Consider the following 20,916-nt stretch of genomic DNA (forward strand, 5'->3'; position numbering starts at 1 on the left):
GAGGTTATTCAAACTTTCCATGCTCACATTAATCGCAGCAGCACCTTGCAATGAGCTCCTGCAAGAAGGAAAGGCAGGCTGCAGTGGGCACTTTGCATGGATACAATAAAGTAGACAGTCTGTTCTCTTGGACTTTACAATAAAGTAGATAACAGAAATAAATATATGAGCATTGAAAGAGCAAGAAGCATAGAAAGCATCGGGTGAAATTATAACACTTTGAGTAAGCTGTGAATACATGGAAATTGCTTTCTAATGGACATTTTTCTGAAACCAACCACATTACTTGCCTTCAACTGGACAGAGCAGTGTTGCAAAAACCTTCAGTACATTCAGCTCAAGCTTGACAGCTACCAATTAATCCATCCATTAACTGAACAGCTGAGGAAAGAATAAACGGGCCAGAGCATCAAGATCTTCAGTGTTATTGTGCTGATTAAACTGTCAGCAAATTACAGCTATGTCACCTGTAACAGTCTTCTTTCCTAGCATTGGAAATTTCTTTGTTGTTTTTAGGTTCTAAAAGAATAATCTTCTAATTATATTAGAGTTCTAAAAAAATAAATCTTCCTTCTTCGGTAAGCACAGGAGGCTTTTCAACTCACACAGATCAGCAAAACAAAGCCACTTTTTGGGGAACAGACACCTGCTTTTATGTAATTTTCTCTACTGTGACAAGGCTGAGGTTTACATTTGACTTCTGAGGCCAATGAGAGTTCTCTAAAGGGTCTCACTACACACAGCTTTATAAAGCAATGGTGTCTTCAGTCTTAGTCTTGAAAAATCAGTCTGTGCTGAGCCCTGGATTCACTTGGACATGCTGTTTTCTAGATCCACATGCACTGGATCCGTGCAAAGCCTTGTGTGCAAGTTCTCCAGCTCATGAAGAGCAGTTATAAAGATTGTGTTTGCCCTTTCAGTGGGAGGACATATAAGAAAGAAGGTAGAAAATATGAAGGAGGAGTTTACATTCCTCTGTTTTATTCTGTAGAACTACAGAAGAGAAGTTCTATAGAGAAGAAACTTGAAAGGACAAGGATCAGTTCAGAAGGAAAGAATATTTGTCAGAGAAAAAGTAGAGGTACTCAGAATGGCAGAAGGGAGTGGACAGAGGACCAGGGTACATCTCCTTGGAAAAATAACCATCTCACAATAGGTCTGCAAGGTGGCCTAAAATACACTGTAGATCATGTCCTGGTAGTTCCCCATGGGAACTGACAACTCCAAGGACTTTCCAAAAAACAGAGGATAGGATTTTAATTTGCTTTTCCTAATTCAGAGCATGTGAGAATCTCTCATCTTTTCATGCGTGGGGAAGAGAGTGCAACTTTTTCAATGTTTTGGCAGAAAAACAGAAAACTAGGTTAAAATATATGAATTAAGATTTTATTAGAAAGTCTTCAGTACAAAACCTCCCAGAATTATATCACTTTAGAGATGTTGGTCACAAAGAAAGGGCATTGTTTTCTGTCTTTTTTTAAGCACATAAAAAATGGATGAAAATAAGCACACAGCCCTCCAGCAGCTCCCAGCCTGCCCATCCTCTGGGGTTCGGTTGGAAAACTGTGCTTGGAAAACATCTACAAAAATGTTGGCAAATGTATATCAGCTTTTTCCCAAAAGACCTAACAGGCTTTTATTATCCAAACATATCAGATGGCTTGGAAAATCCACATCTGTACTGAGCTGCCGAATGGGAAATGAGATCAAAATGTGAAAGTAAGAACTTCCGATACTTTCTTCGTAAGTGACATTAAAACCAGAGGAGAAGGAGGTTTAGCTTCTCCATTCCCCCTCATTCCATCAGCTCCTGAAGCCCCAGCAGAAGGAGGCTGTCAGTGAGGAGCTCCCTGTGCAGCCAAGGAGCCCTTTTCCAGCGAAATACAGAGCAGAGAAATAAAGAGCTGTCATTTCAAGGGGCCAGCCCTGGTGATGGTCTCAGTACTGGCAGTTTACTTGAACAGCTAAATCAATCCTCACAACCCAGAGAAAAAAAAGAAAAATAAGAACAAAGAACCTTCTGCTGGTGTTTCTTAAACCACAGAAAATAATTTCAATATAATTTTAATACTTTTAATATAAGGCCTGTTTTCATCAATTAATTTTTTTTTAATACAACATAAGTGCTTATTAGAAGGAATGTAAAGATTAAACTCAGCACACAAGTTTGTGCTCATGGTTTTTCCCTCTCTGGACGTTACAAAAAAAAGTTGCACATTTCCCTTTTTGCTCTGGCAGTGACTGCTGTAGTTATTATTTTCCTCCCTCTCTGCTGCTGATGCCAGTTGAGCGTGGAAAGACACACAAATGGAGAAAAGTCACAGGAGAAAATTGACAGGAGAAAAGGCTTTTGGACTGAAAGTCGCCTTACATCATTTAGAGTTGCTAGGATTAGCTCATTTGAACTCCTATGGAGTTGGGAGATGTGGTGTTTGGAGATAAATCCAGCTTTTCTTCAGTGATATAGTTCATCCACTATAATAAAGTTTCCACCAGGATGAATTTCAGTTTAGCTTTAGGCCTCCTAGCTCCTGTTGTTGTATGCCAGCACAGAGTGTTGCTCTGTGCAAGCCTCTGTGTTTCCTGAGCATTCAAGAAGGCAGGTCAGCACTCAAGCTGAATCCTCCCAAAATGCTGGAGAGAGCTTTTCTGGGATACAGAAAAAATTAGACACGCGCAGCCTAGGGCAATAAAAAATAATATGAAGTGGGAGTTTTTCTGTGCAAACAACTGACTATTGAGATGGAAAAACCTCATTAAAGGAATAGAAAACTTACAACCAGTTGGAATCACATAATTATTCAAAACTGAAAAAGTCAAGACAGTCCTGAGATTTTCTGTATAGTTCCCTTCTGATGTGGAGCTGTGATAAAGCACTTGGAGTGAATCATCACCTTATTCCCAGAGCCAGATAATGGGACATACACAAGTATCTATCTTCACCCAGCTATCAGCTGCAAAGCCAATAAATGCTTGATGCATTCCTCATCCCCTCTCCTGGAGTTTGGGTCTTTCAGGGATTGGGCAGGCTTGCGGGGTATAGAAACAACACAAATGTCACACTTGTACCTCACCCCAGTGCTGGCAGGTGGGGGGATGGCAAAGAAGAAACATCTTGTAGGTGTAAAAATTGTCTACTGAAACCCATGCAGATACATCTGATCTGTGTTGTAGAGACAGAGGACAGCATTTAATCAGGCTGGACTTGAACTTATATCCGGGCTGAGCTACATAAGGCTCCCAAGCCTTACTTTTCCTGCCAGTGATCTAAAGAATAGCTGAGTCAGCCTATAGGTTGCTCTTTATATCAAAAATGAGGATTTCCTGTGACCTCAGTGTTGTCTTTGTGTGAGTTCTGGATGTGTAGGTTCAGAGTTTAGCCAGTGAAGAGGGCTAACGTGTCATTGTAGCTGAGAAAAAACACCTGTCCCGCCGGAGCCAATGAGATATTTGCTGTTTTGCCTCACTGGGACCAGAATTTCAGGCAAAGTGCTTAAGAAAGCAGGCAGTAAGTTGGAAGAGAAGGAAAAGCGTGATTTGGACAGCCCAGGCTTTACCTGTCTATTGACAAAAAAGGAAAGCTGTAGCTCCTGTGTTACAGCCATAGCTAAAACTGTTAAGCTCTGTGGGCTGGGCTGTCCTTTATCTCATGAGACCCCAAGGTCCTCCCCTTTCTCCCAACACCTATGCAGGTCCTGCAGTTTTCATATGGTGAAAGAAGTCCGTGCTACTCTTTGATGCTGTGGTCACCAGATGTACCACATTTGCAGTGGTCCTCAGATGAAAATATCACTACAGATTCTGATAAGACTCAGGTCAGCTGTCACTGAAGTGGTGACACTCCACACCCATCCATGTGTGCTTCCAGCATCCAGCAACTCAGATCCACTTCTCCAAATCCCCAAGGTGAAAATCTATTAGCAGTAAGCAAGCAGAACCAGGCAGGAGTACTGCCAGGGGCTTTTTCAAACATCTCACACACATCCACATCCAGAAAACATTTATTCTAACCATGGCACACATCACTAGCTAAGCCAACAGGGAATTCCCTCCTGCCCATCCTGTTGTTTCTTACTTTCAGCATCTACTCCATTATCTTCTCCCATTAACTTCTTTCCAGCAATTAATTCAGAAAAATACATTTTGAAACCATCTTTGATGTTTTAATTGTCCAAGGTTCATCTGAAATTCTTCTCAGCCTGCAAGATCCACTGTGGTGCTCCTGGCATTTTCCCTGTCCATATTGTGTCAGGTGAAAGAAAAGAGTCTCACCACTGCCTGCATTTCTTATCAGTTTGTTCACATTTTTTTTCCTGTAGGCTAAGCTCTTCATCATGGTTTGCCACCTCAAGTGCAGTCTTACACTCACATGGTCACACAGTTTCCACTGAAGGTGAAAGCTTGGTGCCCAGGCAGTGAAATCCTGCATCCATCCAATGAGTCAGCATTGCTGCATCCCAAAGAAGCCCCTCACCAAATTCAACTCTGATGTCAACTGGGGCCTCTGGGCCTTCTCATAAAACAAATATTTTCCCATGAAAGATCTGCTGGGACCACAGATGAAGGTGGACTGCATTAGGCATCTGTTTTCCATTGCAACCAAGCTGTTTTGAAATCACTTGCATTTTTTGCAGAAGCATTAGCGTGTTACCATCGGCTTCAATGGGAATTTCTATGCCAGAGTAGCAGATGAGGCAGTCCACCACTCTGCCCCTCCCTTTTTTTTTTTAATTTTACAGTACACACAAATATTAACATATCATCCTGATAAAGCTTTGTTTACTGGCATGGTGCCAGCCCCTCTGCAGTGCCTCCTGCTTGGCAGCCTAATCTCCTGAAGTTCGAGGGATGCAGTCCAAATCTCTTAGCAACACTAAATCTCATTCAATTAACTTTGTTGGGGGACAAAATCATTTTGTTACCACTGCTTGCCAGCCTGCCATTTACAGTATGCCATCCAGCAGTTAGGCCATGCAGCCTTTGGACACAGCAAGGGGGCACAGCACACTCCAGCACAGCAGCTCTGGCTGCATTGGCCATCCTGAGCTGCAAAGCAACCCATTAGCAAAAAACTCCAGGCCCTCAGAAAGGTCCACAGTGGCAAGAGATCCAAGCCATGGCTTGGGTTTTAATGGCTTCTGTTGATGGCACTTGTGGTCTGCTTCCAGCAGAGACTCCTACCCCAAGCATCACTGCTCCCTCTCAGGATTCACGCGCCATCCCTGGCTTGAGAGATGCTGGAGCAGCAGCCACCAAAGAGATGTCCCAACCCAGCATGGCCCTGCACTGGCTCCAGCAAGTGCCACACACTAAGTGTATGAATATACATCTCCTTCTGGCACTGCTCTGTGAATAACAGCCCAAGCAAGGGATGTTGTTTTGTACCTGTGAAAAGCAGGGAAACGTATGGGGACGTCTTGCAAGTCCGCAGAGAAGAAGAAAATGAAGCTAGTACTAATCTCAGTTAGGAGATGCTGGGTGCTGTATCCTCTGGGGAATGGTGGGTTAACATCATAGGCCTCTCCTGTGTGTGATTTTACACAGTATTTATGCTTAACTGCAACTCTTTAATTACAAATCTAAGACATTAAAGGGAAATTAGCTTAGTTCAAATTAATTTTCTTTCCAGAACTAGTCAAAAACAACCAAAAAACCAGTAATTTGATTCCACCACACAGCAGGTGGCATTATATCCTTCATTAAATCATACAGATATGACTAATATTAATCTTCATTTGTACCACTATGCATCAAATTTGGTATCCATCATGCCATCCTTAGCATACTAATTATTTTTAAATGTATTTCATTAATGTGTTAAGACATAAGTAAAAGCAGTGAATAGGACCTGGGCAGGAATTAATCCCTCTCCCACCTCCCCTCCAGACAATAGATCCCAGCATTTCTCTGAAACATCTGTACCAATACTAGAGCATTAAGAAAAATCCACGTATAGAAAAATCTACATTTATTTTTCCTTCTATTACTGAATTCCAAAAACTCTTGTAAATAAATTCACTGTATTGGGACAAAGGGTTCCCTTATCTTCATATCTTTTAATATTGGAAAGAGTCTTTCTGAAACCAGATGGTAATTTACAGTTCATAGATAGCAAAATGCATGTCCATGCCTTCATAAAGGTATACACCTTTATCTCTTACTCAGTTAGTGTGTCCCTCCACCTTTTCCAAGCTTCCCCCTAAAATGCCACCCATTTATTGAAAAGCTAAATCCTGTCCTGTCTGCTCAGTCCTGGATAAAACACAGTTGTTGGCAGCATCATGCTAAATTTAATTTGTGTCTTTTAATGTAAATGCACCCAGAGACTGAAGCAATAGGCACATTGTTTTTATAAATCAGGTTTTACATGCAATATATTTTTTTCCTCCAGACACTCTCAAAGTGCAGGAAAATCAGTATTTTGCAGGGAGCACATGAGTTAACCATCTCTGTTGAAAAATGTCACCATAAATTTGTCACTGGTCTAGGGTGACATTTAAGGTGGGTACTGTCACAAAATATTTTTCACTTAGAAAGCTGCCTTTTTGGTATTTTCAAGATCAGAAAAAAACTTTTCCCTTTAGTTGCAGTAAATACACATAGCCTAACCTGTAATTTACCATTTTATCCAGGAGCTGGCTTTGCAAATCCAGCTCTCCAAAACTTTGAGAAGATTTTACTAGCATGGCCTTGCAGCAGAACAAAATCCTGGAGTTAACCCAGCATGCAGGGAAAATCTATGTGCTGAGGACCTAAGGGCAGGTGTCTTACTAAGAAAATGACACAAACTCTTGGCTGAGCCCCAGTAGGATAAAGACTCCAAATTGTTTCTGTAGCACTGTGATACTGCTTTTATATTTCTGAGAGTGGTATAGACACACTTTTCTGTGAAAGCAGGAAAATTCCTGCTGCCACTGCTGAGATCCAGGTCAATCTCATAAATATTTACCTCAACCTGCAGCAAGCCCAGCTAAGCCTTCCTCCTGGTGTCAGCAATGGGGTGAGCAATGTGCAGGACAGCCAAGCCAGTGGGTTTAGACTCCAGGGATCTGGCTGTGCCATGAGTCCCTTGCATGGGGTTGCCAAAAGTCCCAGGAGCCCCAATGTTGGCACTGATTTTTATCAATGCTTGGCCACAGCCAAAGCTGCTGGAGACCTTGTCTCCAGTTTTCTCAAGCTCTGGTTTCCCACAAATAAATTGGGATAACCATAGGAGTGATACTATGGGTGTGCTGTGAAGCTTATGAAGTTAATATTATAAGAACTTTAAGGCTCTGATTTACACAGAGTTACAGAAGGATTGTTATTTTTGAGCCTGCACGGCCAAACACCAGTAAACTGATAACATTCACCTTCAGAAAACAGATTTTTATCTTCTCACATTAAACCTGACCAGGGTAAAACTTGCTTCTGTCCTCCTGCTGTTGAAATATGTTGCCATAAGTGTTTAGTGTAACATCTGACCTGTTTCTCTTGAATCTTCCTAGATTACGGTCAAGTCATTTGCACTTCAATAGTTCAGGGGCTGTACCACAATTTCTGGGGCTGGAAAGTAGCTCAGCTGTAAAAACTTGCTGGAGGCTGTAAACTGGCATAAAGAGGCTAAACCAGGGAGTATTTTTAAAGACGGTTTTGGAGGGAGACAATTATTACAATTATTACACTTGAGTGCTTCCCCCTCTGTTCCCCTTTTGGTTGTGAGCCTAAAAATTATGGAGATCTTCAAGGCTGTCTTTCCAAAATGATTTAAAGACAAAACTACAGCAACCATTTGCCAGCTCTCTGACTCAACAGGTAAAGCAGAGTCACCAGTGCAAAGTTAAATGGCCTGATCAATAATGCACTGGAGCTGTATTGATTGCATATGTTCAGAAAGGGACAGGGGAGGAATAGATGTGTGAGGACTGTAAGCCTCATGCACCAGCTCTGTTATAAGGGATGGGGGACCTGCAGCAACCAAGGGCTGTGTGCTCCTCCATCACCACACACACCTTGGCTTGGCAGACCCACTGTGGTCCCCTGGCTAATGCCATCATATAAATTGCCCACAAAATCTTAACACTTGAAAGTCTAATACTGTGAAATACTTCTGTGCAGAGTGTGCCACTTGGAACTGCATCATCTTCCCCAGACTCCCTCCCCCCCTTCCCGAAACACCTCTCAGCTAATACATGTAATTTAATAGCCATGTATTGTTTAAATCCTCATAAACAGCATGAAATAAAATAGAGAAACTAGGCTGCCTGCGAAGCATCCAGGTCTCCAGAGAGGTGGCAAATTGTATCACCAGTCCCTCTAGAACTGCCAAAGAACCCCATCAATCCTTTTTGCACCATCGGTCTAAAGATGCTGTATTCTATATAACAGACAGATAAAGACACATTCTGAAACACATTCTACAGCAGAGATAAATATACAAGCTGTCTCGGTGAATTAGTTACATGTGTAAATAGCTTCCTGAAGAGCAGGCTCAGTTTGACGGTTAAAATCTGATCCAAAATCAGCAGGAGTCACACAAGAAAAAAAAAAAATCTCCTACTTTGAACCAGGGGTTCTGAATCAGGTCTTTGGTTAATTGGAAATGGATAACTCTGGATATGACACCTGCTGGGCAGTCTTTGGTCACTAATCCACTCCAGTTGTCCACAAAGGCTTGCAGCCTTGTCACCCCTCACGCCAGGCTCAGCAGGGAGGTGAGAGATGAATGCCCCAGAAAGTCAAACTACTCAGCCCAGCACTGTTATCCTCTGGATGGGGTCGGGGCAAAGCCACAGGGGAGCACAGGTGAAGTATGCATTGCCACTGGCCATGGCAGCACCTGCCTCCAAATAAGAAAAAGAGAGTTTGGTCTCCAGCACAATGGATAAACGGGGAGGAAAAAAAAATACAAAAAAGTCTTAAAAATTCAAAGAATTTCTACTGAAGTAGTGCCATAAACTGGTGGGAAAGACTTCTCAAAGAAAGTAACTTTCTCTATGGAAACAAATAGATGATTTCTCAAGTGGATGCCCCTGCCAAGCCCTAGCACTGAAGTCCTGTAAAAAGCTCCAGAAAGGGATTTAGCCTGGCTTTTAAACCAGGACAAATCCCACCGGCTTGTAGCCGAGATACCACTTTTGTTAATACAGAAGTTGGTTTTTATTCCTTCTGCCAAAGCAACCTGGCCTGCCTGGTCCCACAGTGAGGTCATAACTCAGGGCTGATCACATCACAGCACGTTGCCATGGCAATGCTTGAACTGTCACAAAGGATGTGCGCTGTGATTTCACAGCAGATGGGCTGTGAGGGAGGAAGCCCTCATTTAAATTTTAAAAATTGCTTTAGTAATTAGCAAGAGCAATAGAAAAAAAATTAAAAAACATTGAAAAGAGAAGAAAAATCCCCAAACTGTCACTCTCAGCAAAGGTTATAGCATTCACGTGAGATCTGCAGACCATCCACAAGAAAGGTCAAGCTGCTGCTCCAAGTTCACTGAGCTTGTCAGGTCACTGATAAGTCCAAAAAAGTCTGGAGCCTGCTTGGCTACAGGAGGCCCAGAGCAGCAGTGGGAGAGCAAAGCCCCCCTGGTGCATCAGTGCATATCAAAGCCAGCCACCCTTCACAGGGACCTGATAGGAATGGCAGAGGGGAGGCAGAGGCTGCCAAAGGCTTTATTAAAACACTAACTGCCCGACACAAGTCAGTACAGTGGCAGCCTGACTTCAGAGGTTTTTAGCAAGAAGCTGGCTCTGTTATTTCTGTGGTCCTTCTTAATAAAGCACGAAGAGCACACAGATGTGCTTGCATCCTTTCAGGGACAAGGTGGAGTTTTACTCCCCAAAGGTAAGAGTGAAACACCTGGGCTCCCTAAGTTTCACAGCCCAGCAGCACTGACCCACAGCAGCCTAGGCTGGCCTTGTCCTGCATCCTCAGCAGCTGCCACAGAACGATGATCCATTCCCACCTCTGCCCTGGCACTTGGGAACTGAGATCAACAGTGAGCATTGGAGGCAGAGCAGACGGTGTCAAGCTTTCCAGATAGCCATGGTGCAGCCCTGCTCCCTCCTCGGGTTTCTCCATCCCTGGCAGAGGTGACCTTGAGGAAGCAAAGCCTCAGTCCCCATCCCCATGGCCACCACAGCTCACTGCAGAGATGCCGACGTCCCCAGGCTCGCCACAGAAGCTCTCTTCCACATGACAGCAGCTCAGCAACCTCAAGGCAAAATTAAATCTCTCTCCCTTCTCCCTGCAGCAGGCAAAGCACGTGGTGCTTCAGAGACCTTGGGCTGAGTCCTCATATTTAATGGGGAGAGCAGACTTCAATGCAGCTTGTTCCTTGTTCATTCAGTGACTAACTGTTGATCTCTGTAAGAATAAGCCAGATGGTTCCCGTGATAAGTGATCAGCTCTCCTGGAGTTTTTGAAACAGAAAAAGACAGATGCCTGCGTGCCTCTTGCCAGGACCCATCTTAAGCTCAGGCGATGAGTGCAAATGCTGAGGGAGGTTGTGTTCAGGGGATTCTCTCCATCCAGGCTTAGCAACTAATCTTCCCCATCAGCCCTTCTTCCAGGAGGGGAAGCATCTTGCCTTCTGACAACTTCCCCCAGCTTAAGGGCACTACAAATCATAAGATCAGCCCTTATAATTGGATCAGACCTTGATATTGTTTTCCTTTTCTGTGCATTCATATTAACATCTCATTTTGCAGACAGCACATCTGATCGGTGCTTACTACTTCAGCTTGCATTTGCACACGCCGGTGATTGAGAACACTGGTAGGAGCGACAAAGCATTTTAGCAAAGGAGAAAGCTTGCTTTGGGAAGCTGTTTTTCTGGGGTGGTGAAAAAACCCCACCAGGCTAAAGAGCTTTGTTTCTCAGCCATTGATGTGCACACTACCAGTCAAGCACCACTTCCTGCCCTCAGCACAGAGATCAAGGTTTCCACAAGAGAGGAAAAAAAGGTAGCAGTGTTTGTCTGCTGACTTCTTTTTTATTTGTTTTTACCTTAATTTCTCCTTCTGATTGTATAAGAAGCCTGATTCCACTACTGAGCTGGCATTAAAAACAGAGAGCCAGCAAACCGCTATGCCCGTGCAGGGTTACAAGAATGGGGTGGAAGAGGAGATGGGAGCAAGGTGTAAGATGAGCAACGGAAGCTGAGTTTGGCTCTTCCCAAAACCAGCTCCAAGGCAGTAGCTTGGCCCACCAGCCAAGGGCTGGTTCACCTGCCCTGGGAGAAGCAAACACATCCATTCCAAAGCTCACAGCCTGCCTGTTTGCTGCTACGTCTTATAGGCAAAACTCCACTTGATCTCACAGAGTTAGGCCAGCATAAAAAGGAGAAAGATGTAGCCATGCACTCAACAGAAAACACTTTTATTTGCATGCCTCTGTTGTGGATCTTAGAGGATGTACATTCCCTTTTAGGATATTTATGCAGTACCTTCAGAGCGAAAGTCAGAGCTGCACCTCCAAGACAGGGAATTACATCTGTAATGCTGACTCAGCCTGCAATTTCACAGGATTAAACAGTAAGAAAAAAACCTACTAAACTGAAAAAGACTGAAATGTATGTGACAATACATATGTCAGACACTCATATCCACACTGTAAGAAAACTACATATCCGTACACGGTTGATTTTGTCCGACCAAGGCATTTCACAGACAAGACTGCAACTTCATCTGAGGGCTTTATGGAGCAGATGTCACTTTTAACCCAGAGATGGTGCACGGAAAGAACAGACAGGGCACTAGATTTAAAGCAAACAAGTACTCAGCCCTCACTTTCCTGGGAAATTGTGCATTCATGTTCACTGTGCTTTGTAATCAGTGTGGCTTTCATTGTGCTATTAATTAAAAAGAGAGGCCTTATGCAAAAGAAATTTAAAATTGCAAATTTCCTTTTGCATATTCTGCAAAAGCAATTTCCATTTTGCTATGTTACCCTGCATCATGTTAATGTTAGGTTTTTATAAATGAACACTGAGACTTTGTAAGAGTATTCGAATTGCATTCATCACTGATACTTTTTTAATTGCATGACTTTCCAAGGAATTAAGGCTTTTGTAATTATAAACTCTAATCTTAAACACTGTTCTCCCATCACTCAGTACATCTTCGATCATTTCACTTAACTTCAAATAAATTTGACAGAATCCGAGCTAACCAACCAACTACAAGTTTCCTAAATGACAGCATCCAGGTACAGATGCCACACAGGCTGTTTGTCCCACTGCTGGAGATTCAGAGGAGGAATTTGATGACCAAGTCAAAAAACAATCACAAAACCAATCTTTGTGCACTATATTTTGTGCCTCAGTGTGGGAAAATGCCAAGCCAGACACAAGCAGGTATTCTTAGTTAGATGACACAGTGTGAGCAGCTTCTCTAGCCGGAACATCGAACACACACTTGCTCAAATAGTTGTCAGAAGTTTATTCATATAGGATAGTAATAACAATTGATCCAATTTTAAATCCACATCCTCTTCATCTTAAATACGCTGAATTATGCCTCATTTTTAATGATCTTCCAGTTCCTAATTTGTGTGGCACCATCCACGATTCTGGGGAAGGCAGCTAAGCCTCACTGCGGGCCTTTCTTGGTGCAGGGATCTCCTTGGCCACAGGTTAAAATCGCCTTTGTTACAACCCGAGTTTAAGGTCTGAAATCCCACACCTGGCTCCCACTGACAGCCCTTTTTTGCACTTGAAAGGCAGCATTAGCTGCCATATCACCTAATCAGTCAAAGAGCCTTCTGCATTTGGAAATGCAAGAAAAGCTAAACGGGCCTTAAAGTATATGTCAATTAGGACAACAGCAAGCAGATGATTTTTCACCTGCTTTTCCATTGATCTACCCTTTCAAGAACATTTGATACCCAAAAGTATAGTAGTCTTACAAAAACACTTAAGCTTGTCTCTTTTCTAGATTGCAGGAAAGGAATTTAAGACAGTTAAAAAAAATGTGTATCCTGGAGGAAAATCTTTGCACCCTAAAATAACTTTTATTTGTGCACCCGAGTATTCAAAAATCAGAAACATTTTCAGGGGTGGACAGCTACTACAGCGTTAAACACAATATATTCAGAAATATTTAAAAGAGAAAGAAATTTCCATTAAAAACATAAAAACCACTAACAGCTTTCAGGACAAACACCAGAGTTTGATGAGCATCAGCAAGCTTTAAGGGGCATCTTCCATCCCCCCAACAAGTGCAGAGAGCATGCCCAAGCTTGTCCCTGCCTAACAGCCTCCATCTAGAAAGCGAAGTTAGCAGGAATCTCGGGGCTGGTGGCAGCAAGGAAGGAATCCATCCTGTTATCAAATACTTACAGAGAGAGACTATACTCAGTCAGGCAGTCAAAAACACGCCTACTCAGATAAGGGTATCCCTGCAAAGAAATCTCTTGACACTGCTTTGACATATTTACGTTCTTCAGCGATTATTCAGTTGCAATAACTTAGAGCTCTTCGTCTGACACTCAAACACGAGCCGGTCCCCAGTCCCCAGCCCTACACGGGGAAGGGAAACAAAACGATGCTCAGCGAAGTTACTCAGCGGGGTTAAGGGCTGCAGCCTGGCCGACCTGCTGGTGACACAGGGCAGGGTGAGAGCCAAAGCAAGCCGAGATTTAAAGCCTGTAGAGCACAAAGAATAGAATTAAAAGATTAATCTAATGCGATCTAATCAAAGATACCACGTCTAGATAGCACATCCCTGAAGTTATAGTGAGATTATGCTACTCTTAAGTCTTATTAGCCAGGACTTGTTGGAAGATCTGCTATCTAGTAGCAAGATACAATCGGTAAATTATTTCTTTTAATTAATTCATTGAAGTAAGCAGAAAATAGCCTGGGTCCTATCTGTCTGCATCTCTTTGGAAGAAAGGCAAAGAGTTCAACGGCAGTTTGAAATTGGGGAAAGGATTCCTGCGTTGCAGCAGAGGAGCAGAGATTGCGGTAGCATCCCTTGCAAATACACACCACCTTCTTCAAAGCAACAAAAAAAACACCGCCTGAAGCCCACCCAAAAGACTGTGGCTTGGAAAACCTGTATCGCAAGCCGAAGATGAAGAAGTGCCTCCCACCTCCCCAGGTAATCTGCCCCGCTTCCGAGGGGCAGTCCCACGGCAACGGCACAGCCTCATCCACACCCTGGGGATCCCGTCGCCGTGCCCACGGCGGGGGTCAGCCCCCGCCGCCTCTACAGCAGGGATGCGATGCAGAGATGCTGGTCCCGTCCCCACGTCCTAGAACGAGGGTCCAGCCGCTGCCATCCCCACACGGGGAGGTCCAGCCCGCGGGATTCTGGTCCGAGGCTCCTCACTCCCAGCCCCTCTACCAGGGGTCCATAGCCCCCTCGGCGTCGCCACCGCTCGAACAGCCCGGGGCCGGGAGGGGGGTCCCCTCCTGCGACCCCGGCTCCACCTGGAAGACCGGGAGGGTCCGCGTGGTTCCGTCCGCGGAGCGGGAAGGGGAGCGCGGCGGGGACCGGCGATGCCACCGGCCGGGCCGGGCCGGCGGTGTCACCACAGGGACAGCGGAGCGCCCGGCGGAGCCCACGCTCGGGGCAGGGGGTGCGTGGAGGATTGGTGGGACTGAGCCGCGGGAGGCGCGGCCGCGCCGGGCGGGCGATGGGGGGGGGCGCGGCCCCGCGCGCAACTTTCCGCCGCGCCGAGGGACCCCGGCGGCCGCGCCGGCGGTGGTATCGTATGCAAATACGCAGGCTGACGTCAGAGATCATGTGGGGTTTGGCGTAGATCCCCGCCGATCGAGGGCTCTTTTTTTTTTTCTCCTTTTTTTTTTTTCTCTTTTTTTTTTTCTCCCCTTTTTTTTATTTTTTTTTTCCGCGGCGGGGCAGGGCCGGTGCGTGCGCGCGTGGCGGGGCGCGCGTGTTCCCCGCGGGCCGGCGCGGCGGGGGCGGGGGGCGCGGGGTCCGGCGGCCGCGGGCGGCGCACGGAGCGGAGCGGCGCGGAGCGGAGCCCCGGTGCCGCTCCGCCCGGGACAGTCGATGCCGCCGCCCTGGGCGCAGGTAGGAAACTTCCCAGGCGGGGCCCCCTCCCCCGGTGCGCCGCGCTCCCCAGCCGCCCCCTCCCTGCGCACGGACGCTCGCCGGCGCTCCCGCCCCGACCGCTCGCACCCAACTTTTCCTCCTGCAAGAAACTGTCCGGTTCCCTGGACTTCGGCGGGGGCCGGGAGGTGGGGGGGGGGAGGGCGGGGGAGACTGCCGGGGGTGGGAGCCGGGGGGGTTGTTCGGGGTGGGCTCTTTATTATTTTAGCTACATTTTTCATTTTTGGCCATGCAGGCTCGTTCCCTTCGCCCTTTCCCTGCTCCCCGCCGCCTCCCGATCGCAAGTTTGGGCGAAGGGGGAAAAGCAGGAGTGGGGGGGAAACATGTCTACGTTTGTCTATGTCGACATCAGCAACACAAAATATGGCGTCCGCTTTCGACAGGGCGTTACGTAGAGGCGAGCAGGGGATTTTGTCAGCGCGGTCCCTGACGGGGAGCCGCGGGCTCCCGGGCCGGGGGGGCAGAGCCGCCCCGGGGCGCGGGAGGGGCTCGGCGCCGCCGCCGCGCGTGGCTCCGCGCCCGCGGCCGCACTTGGCAGCGGTTTCTTCTGGTTTAATTTTTGATGTTTTTTTTTCTTCGTCCTGCCCTCCCTCCCCTCTTTGGCAGCCCCCCCCCCCACCCGTGACGCCGTGGTCGCGGGTCTCGCTGCCGGTGACTGCGGGGAGCGGCGAGGCGGAGCGGCGGCACCGAGCCGGGACCGCGGCGGGGCAGAGCCGGGCGCCCCGCTCCATCCCTCCTCCACCCTCGGCGAAAGGCTCTGCCTTCCCGTGGCATTTTATTTTCTCCGGAATGGGGAAATTTGGGGAAGTTCAGGCTTTGGCACGTTATATCCACTTTTTTTTTTCTTTTTTGATGAGAGGTGACTTTCCTGTTTGTTTTAGCCGGTTTCCAAAGCCATCATAGAACCGTCTTTTTTTTTTTTCCCTTCTCTCTCTCCCTCTGTGATGAAGGCGACAGGGAGAGATAGTGATTTCCCCACCCCCCCCCCCCAGGATCATAACTTGGAAATAATACAGGGAAGTACCTGTGTGACTTTGGGGGATCCGTATACCCAGCTCTTTCCTGAGCACTTTGGTTAGTTCAGAGCCTGGGAATCCCTCCCGAGGGAGACGGCTGGGGAGGCGGGGCATGGCTCTGATTTCCTCCCCCTTGGCCGCCCAAGCACCTCTCCGATGGCGGCTCCCCATCCTTTCCTGGGGCAGGTGCTCCTTGGAAACCCTGTGAACCTGCGAGTGTCCTGCCCTGCAGGGGTACACAGCGAAGTTTTTTGGAAGGTGGAGAGCAAAAGGGGAGAAAACATCCAAGGAAGTAGGATTGGGAGGGAAGAGTAGGACTCCTGGCCGGGTGGGAAGGGGACCTGGGGATCAGGATTGCTGGGCATCAGCAGCTCCTGCCTGCCGGGTCCCGCAGCAGCAGCGCGGGGAGCAGCGGGCGAGAGTGGCACAGTGTTCATTGCCTTGAGAAGCTGCACGTGTGACAGCACAGGGTCACAGCACAGGGCTGTCAGTGAGGTGCCTTTTATTTTTAAACTGCAGATTAAACTTTGTGCGCGGTTTTTCCCTCCTGGCCGCGGCTGGGTCGTGGAGGCACAGATGTAACTAGAGGAGGTCTGATGTGTCTAGCAGAAACCTCATTCATGCAGCCTTACTGGGAAATGGCATGTGTATTAGGAGTGGTGTGTGCTGCCCTGGTCTTATTAGACCAGTAGATGAGCAATATTATTGTTTTAGAGGTATCTGTGACCAGAGTGCTTTGCCAGGGTAATACATTTCTGTAGAGGTGAAGCCTTTCTAATACAGATGTGGCTTCAGTATGTTGTATGAACTCAGCAGCTGTTTGAAACAGAATTGCAGATTGATTTCTGGATCAGGAAAAGCAAGGTACTGGCCAGCAACTGGGAAGAATATAAATGCTAAGAATTGGCTGGTCCTTGTTTTACTTTGCCCCCATATGTATGTTTATCCCCTCAGGGTTCTACAGAAAGCAGTGGCCAAGAGCTCTCCCCTGTTTGTCCTCTCTTCTTGTATCTGTGATAATTTCAGTGCCAAAAAGCGTGGCTAGGTGCTTATAGCTCAGTCATCAGCCCAAAGACCTTGTGATTGCTCACCTTTGTAAAATGACGTTTTTCCTGCCTGTCCACCCCAAGAGTTCAGCTGTCAGAGTTTTGTCACACAGGACATTCCTGCTGTTGGTGTTTGAAAGCAGCAGGCTCCTTCCAATTGCTTTCTCTCAAAATTCCACTTGCTTTTTTCCTTTTTACTCTAGTTACAATCAGCAATTTCTAGTCAATTTCTGTAAAATGAATAATCCATTATATGAAACAGCCCAAGTTCGTAGTGTTTTTTCTTGTGGGGAGGGGAAAGTTTTATTGTATTGTAATAAAAAGTCAAAAAAAGTCAACATTAAATACAGTAAAGTTACTGGCTTCTTTTTGCATTTTCAAACCAGTTTCAAACTGCTCCAGGCTGGAATGAGAACACAGCAGGTTTTGCTGATCCTCGTAAAAGACAAAGATTTTAATGCCAGACATGACATCACTGTATTTGCATGTGTGACATCTTCAGGTTTCATTACTTTTTGTTTTGCCCTAACTTGGATGATCCTCAGAAATGCTATTTGCAGTGTCTTCTTGTTGGAATGTTTTGATCCATGTCTAAATTATTTTTCTTTGTGTCCGCTTAAGGAATGGAAACATCCACTGAAAATAAATAGAAAGAGTATTTTAATTAGAATTTGTTCAGAAACATGCAGTGTCACAGCTGAATTCCCTGAGATTTCAGCGTGGCTGTCAGGTAAAGCTGCATTTACATTTCACATGGAGTGTAATTGTACTTTGACTTTCTTTCAGGTGTGAGGGTAATTCAGCAAGTGTGTTCTTTCCTTAAAGGTTACTGCACATCTACATGATACTATTTGTTCATACTGAAAGTAAGTAATAAACAAAAGTTGGCAGTAAAATAATCTATAAAGGCTTTAACTTAAAGCCATTATGATTATTGCTGGTCTTCTGTCAGGGTGTGTTTACATGTGTCACATCAGCTAGAACTAATATTTGTGGTTAGTTTATTTTATCAACCCTTCAAAAACAGAGCTGAAGTTTACGGGATGTAATGATACAGTTCAGTCCCAGAGCAGCAGAAAGTTGGTTTTTTTTTTTTTTCTGAAAAGCTGAAAGAGCTGTTGATTTCCAGAATGATTCAAATACTTTTCACATGGGGTAATATTTGAGAGTTTGGTTTGTGAAGGTGTAGTAAAATTGGAAAACGAAGGGAACAGTGTTCAATTCCAGCCTTGCCTTCCGGAGACAGTTCAGAAATCACCAAGCCAGCCCTCTCCCCAAAACCACCATGCCTTTGCAAGGCAGAGGGGTTGTTTGGTAGGTTGTTTTGGTTTTAAAAATTAGCATTTGGGGTTGTTGTAAAAATGTTGTGAGTTTGAAAATAAGAGTGCATTTGGCAAGCTATTTCAGAACCGTGGGACCCAAAGCAGTTCCTACAGTGAAAACTGAATTTTCCATAAGCTGAGTTTATGTAGAATGACCAGTATTGTGAGTCTGCTGGTGAAACTGAGGGAGAGGTGTGGAAGGATTTTGTGTATTTAGCACTGCAGAAGGCTCAGATGGCTTGGTTTTGTTAGTGAGCAGAGAGAGAAGGACACAGGCAAGGAGAGAAGGTTTAGGTGTTGGCAGCTCAGAGGGGACTTTAAAAAAGTCGTCCTGGGAGATTCTGATAGCTGAGGAGGTGGATTTTGGTGCAACATCTCCTTGAATTCTTGGATGAGACTGCATGTGGCCTGCAGTGGCAGTGAGTGGGGTCCGGTGGGAAAGCTCATGTCAGTGTTGGACAGAGGGGAGCATTTGCCATCTGGAGAGGAGACAGGGGAGGAAAGGGTTGGGAAGCAAGTGGAGAAGAAGGTGATCTGGAACACCTGCATGGTTAGAAATCGCACATCAGGAGTGGAGGGGGTGAGCTTGCAGTGAGTTTTGACAACCTTGGCGAATTGGCTGAGGGCAAGCGCACATGCTGGATGCTGAAAGGGCAGGGAATTCAGCGTTGCTCTGAAACAGAGTGCCTCCCCAGCATCATCTGCAGTTTGTATCTTCTCCATGCTGTCGTCCAGCAGGGGCCTGATCTAGCAACGTGGAGCCTGCTCACCACTTGCTTGCCTCTCAAACTAACTATTACAGGCTTATTGGGAGGAATTTGCAGATCTCCACAACCACCACCCACGCAGACTAGAGGGTAAACAGTACCATGGGCCAGGCTCAGCCTTGGATGCAGTTTCCATCTGCATGGTTCCGAAAGCTCTGTAGTCCTGTAGGCCTCTGCCTCGAGCTGCCTTGTTCTGGGATTGCCCAGCCTGAGGGTTGAAAGGGATCTTTAAATTGTTTCCTGATGTCCAATCTAAACCTACACTCCTTCAGTTCAAAACCATTGCTCCTTGTCCCATCCCTACAGGCTTTGGTAAAAAGTGAGACTGTGTATGTTTAATATCTCATTAGGCAGGGTACCTGGTGCTTTGGTCTGGTCAGCATCCCACAAGCACATCATGAACTTTCTCCTTGGGTGAATGTGCTGATAGTGGGTTTATCATCCCAGCCCTGTCTCAGTATGTGACATTGGCAATAATGTCCCTTTGCTGGTGTAACAGCCCTTCCACTCATGGGTTTGCCAGCACAGCTGCTTCAGTGGCATGTCCTGCCCTGGGCTGATGCAACGCATGGCGAGCGTTGGTGGTACAGAGCTGATGTGAGATGTGCCCATGCAGACATGCCTGCTGTCATGTGCTTGTTCAGCTCTTGGTGTCTGCATATCAACCCTCTGCTCTGGGAAACCTTGTTACTGCTGGAGTGCAGCCCCATTTAAGTGCAGCCCCTCCTGCAGGTGCCAGCAGTGGAGGCTCTGGATCACAGATGGGCACATCCTGGCAAATGCAAATAGCTCTGTGCAGGTCACAGAGTTTCCTCAAGACCAGTATTACCTGCCCACAGTGGCTTTCAGTTCACTTGGTAAACTCTTCCACAGCTTAAAATTCATCTTCTTTCCTGGAAAAATGTTGCAAGATGAAAAGCAAAGCTACTTGCCTTGTGTTACTCCACTTAGCAAACCCTTAGCTTTGGTTTTGCAGAGAAGCAGCCCTCTGCTTCTCTCCCTCCTTTATTGAGTGACATGTAGAGATATAAATCTTTAGTGTTAGCTTTTAATCTGTAGCATTTTGATGTTGTGATTTGCAGTGTGGTCCCAGTTGGCACTGGTGGAGGAGACGATTAATTTCATGTGAGCAGTGGGTTGGGTAGGATGAGAATGTCTTGCACTGCTTTTCATTTATTTATTGAGCTTATGAGAGGCCTGAAATCTTGGATTTTCCTTCTCTTCCCTCCTCCCCCATTCTTCCTGTTCTGACCTTACTTCCCCTCTTAAATATTAAATATTTTTAAACTTGCAACCTCAAATTACCTGTTTATTTTGGCTTCTCTTTTGTAGTTGATTGTATGTTGTTCCCACAATTTTTAATAATTGTTAAAACTGCATATTTCATTCACTGGAGCTTAAAACAAACAAAAAACCCTCCACCAACAAACAAATAGAGATTTTCTTGCTTCTTTTGAGTCAGTGACCATAGCTAAGAAGCCTCAGGTTCAGCGTTACTTAACCTCTTGTCCAGTTTGATGGAGAAAGCGGAGTGGAGGAAGAAGTTCTGTGAGCAAAACTGTATAGGGAAGAATGTGGTTCCTTTCTTTTCAAGCAGAATCTTGTTATTTGTGGTTTGTTTGGGTTGTTTTTTTAATACCACCCAAAAAAAGCAGGTTCTAAGCTGCCGCTGAAGGCACTCTCTGAGAGATTTAATAAAATCCAGTATG

At 45.8% G+C, this 20,916-nt stretch overlaps 1 protein-coding gene and 2 long non-coding RNA genes across 4 annotated transcripts in view; 2 read left to right on the forward strand and 1 right to left on the reverse strand.

Moving 5' to 3' along the window:
• The first annotated feature begins 7,285 nt into the window (after positions 1-7,285).
• LOC135284453 (uncharacterized) lies at positions 7,286-12,292 on the forward strand. Its single transcript, XR_010349850.1, has 4 exons — positions 7,286-9,822; positions 10,689-10,755; positions 10,861-10,943; positions 11,410-12,292. It is a non-coding gene; the product is annotated as an uncharacterized LOC135284453 (long non-coding RNA).
• A 112-nt stretch (positions 12,293-12,404) lies between these two features.
• LOC135284441 (uncharacterized) lies at positions 12,405-14,211 on the reverse strand. Its single transcript, XR_010349839.1, has 2 exons — positions 14,074-14,211; positions 12,405-13,624 (listed from the first exon to the last, which is right to left on the reverse strand). It is a non-coding gene; the product is annotated as an uncharacterized LOC135284441 (long non-coding RNA).
• A 663-nt stretch (positions 14,212-14,874) lies between these two features.
• Positions 14,875-20,916, forward strand: part of ZHX2 (zinc fingers and homeoboxes 2) — a 74,854-nt gene continuing 68,812 nt past the window's right edge. Inside the window, exon 1 of one of the 2 annotated variants that reach the window (XM_064395915.1) lies at positions 14,875-15,017. The gene's annotated coding sequence lies outside the window, so the exon portion shown is untranslated. The remainder of the gene's footprint in view (positions 15,018-20,916) is intronic. The other variant, XM_064395879.1, reaches the window with a different exon arrangement.

The sequence above is a fragment of the Passer domesticus genome, chromosome 1 (genome assembly GCF_036417665.1).
Source record: "Passer domesticus isolate bPasDom1 chromosome 1, bPasDom1.hap1, whole genome shotgun sequence".
Taxonomy (NCBI): domain Eukaryota; kingdom Metazoa; phylum Chordata; class Aves; order Passeriformes; family Passeridae; genus Passer; species Passer domesticus.